This window comes from Zingiber officinale, chromosome 4B (assembly GCF_018446385.1).
Source record: "Zingiber officinale cultivar Zhangliang chromosome 4B, Zo_v1.1, whole genome shotgun sequence".
Taxonomy (NCBI): Eukaryota; Viridiplantae; Streptophyta; class Magnoliopsida; order Zingiberales; family Zingiberaceae; genus Zingiber; species Zingiber officinale.
In genome coordinates, this window is record NC_055993.1 from 41,556,284 (window position 1) to 41,559,110 (window position 2,827).

Genomic DNA, 2,827 nt, shown 5'->3' on the forward strand with positions numbered 1-2,827 from the left:
CTCTGATACCAAAAAGGCGGGGGCGGGCGAGAAAACTTATTATAACAAGAGATAATGAACTGAACTAGAAAAACTTTCAAGACTCAAGTTATAATAAACAAGACTTTCAAGACTTCCAAAAAGGCGGGGGCGGGCGAGAAAACTTATTATAACAAGAGATAATGAACTGAACTAGCAAGACTTTCAAGACTCAAGTTATAATAAACAAGACTTTAAAGACTTCCAATTATAAGAAAACGAACTTACAAGTTTAGGACTCAAGTAAGGTTTCGGAGGTCTTCTGGTGCTTGCACGAGTCTAGTGGGTGTGGGTTTATATAAAGGTTATTGCGTGAACTGGGTGCTCATTGGGCCCCATCATCATTCACACTTTATCCTCTTTACAGATCACCCTATGCCTAAAGCACATTAGGTTTTTACAGATGGATGGCTCCTCGGGGCTCAATCCATTTTGACTAGACTTAAAGTTACATTATTGAGGCATCTTTAAAGCTGACAAGACTCAAAGCTACATTATTGACTTATATTTTACTTAAACTATTGGATTCTGAGGGATATTGCGGCCCACCATGGCTCCTTAAGGTGGCACGTCTTCCATTCTTTTTGTAATAGACTGTAGTTGTAAGTAGTGCTCCCATAATTAAAGCCGTGATTCCTTTATAGCTCGAAGATGCTCCTTCCAATAGTTGTGTGGTCCTTCGTAATGCCCTCTTCGTTGGAAGTCCAATTCTTTGAGTTGGTAGATAAGCTCTAGTTCACATAGACTGTCGAGTAGGTGTCTAGATGCTTGTTTTTCAATAATGGTCATTTTATTTCGTATTTCATGTTCTTCTTTGTGGAGGATTCATGTCTCTGTGGTGGCTCCCATAAGGTACTCATATTCACGAAGGAGGAAATGTGTTGGGCCAACTATCTGGATGCAAGAGGATTGGGTTGTGCTTCTATCTTCATTAGGGCTTCTTCCAAAGTAGTCAGGGTCTCGTCTTGAGGATGTCATCCTGTAATTAGGCTGCACATAAAACGAGATAATGCATCAGCTAGAACATTATCTTTACCTTCTACGTGTTGAAACTGTACAGGAATGCCTAGTCCGGTGATGAAGTCTGTAAAGGCAATCCATCAGACACGGGAAGGTTTATTTATGACACTTTTGTTGAAGAAGGATATTATTGCCTGACATCTAGTTCTTATGACTAAATCCTTCTTATCTAGGTAATAGATTTTGAAGCTGCTAAGACTATTCATGACTACATGGATTTCTACGTCTATGATTGATTTGGTGGACAGAACTTCTCACTTGCATAGGCACAAATGTTTTCTATGTTTTTGGGGTCATGCTTGCATAACTTCCATTTACATACTCCTCCCCACCCCTCCATACAGCCGTCGGTTTCAAAAATGATAAAACAGTTTTCAGGGGGTAAATCTAGATCTGGAAGCTTCTGAACAGTTTGCTTGACCCTATTGATTAAGGCTCAATCTTGGTTGTTCATACATTTTTCACCAGTCTGGCTCAGTTTGGAGTATAATGGGCCTAAAGTCTTGCCCAAGTGTGGTAGGTATGAATGAGCATAGTTTAGAAGACCCAACTAGGAGCGAAGGCCTTTTGAGGTCTGAAGATCACTGTCTTGAAATTCAGAGATTCATTTAATAATATGAGATTGAAGCTTGATCTTTTTGTTGCCAATGACTGCTCCAAGAAAATCAATTGTTGGAACACCTATCTTCATCTTTATGGGGCTAAGGACAAGCCCATTATCTCTGCAAACCTTTAACATTATCTCAAGGTGTCTGGTGTGCTCATTTTCATCCTTAGAAAATATTATGATATCATCTATATATACGACTATAAATTGCTCCGTACCTTTGAAGCAGCTGTCCATTTTTCTATGGAATATGGCAGGAGCATTTTTGAGGCCGAATGACATGACTAACCATTCATAGAGGCCTTCAGGGACCTAGAAAGCGATCCATTCAATGGAGTCAGGGTGCATTGCTACTTGATGAAATCCACTCTTGAGATCAAATTTGGAATATATATTACTATTCCCAACTCTTTTAATTATTGAATTTATACCAAGGAGGGAGTATTGATCTTTATGAGTGTTGTCGTTGAGGCGCTTGTAATTGAATATCAGTCTCTCCTTTCCTTTCTTTTCTATACCTGTTTCTGGATCTATAGTTGTTCCTGAGTTGACAATTATAGCAGTGGTTCTGTGTCGGCTTTGACTTGGCTTGATTACTTTTAATTCCAGTAAAGTTTTACTATGCTTCCTGAATGACTCTTCCATGTGGGGTGTAACATGCTTTAAGGGTCTATCTTCAATAATAAAGTTAGGATTCTTAATATCTAATTTACAAGTAATCTGATTTTTAGCCCAGAATTTTATAGGATCTTCGCCAATATAGCCAACATCTTTTAATTTATCAAGAAGTTTAGAAAACTTATCTTGGAAGAATGTCCTTTCAGGAACTTCTGTATATAATTGTTTAGCAATAATATTATACTCTTCTTCTTCCCTGTCCAGTTCTTCTATAGCGGATGCGGAAGGGCTTGTTTGCTGTGTCTTTATGGTCGTAACATTCTTCTAGAATGTAACTTCGTTTCCTTCAATTCGTACCCCTCCATTCATGGCTCGGATGAAATTGCACCCGAGTATCATTTGAATTCCATCTCCTAGTTTCATTGAAAAAGCATATGTGTAAGGAATTCTAAATGAATGCTCATCGATTTTCATCAGTCCTCCTTTGAGCTTTTTCTTTGCAATAGTCTGAGAATTGATCCCATTTAATTTAACCATGAAAGTATTTTCTTCGAGAGCTTCAAT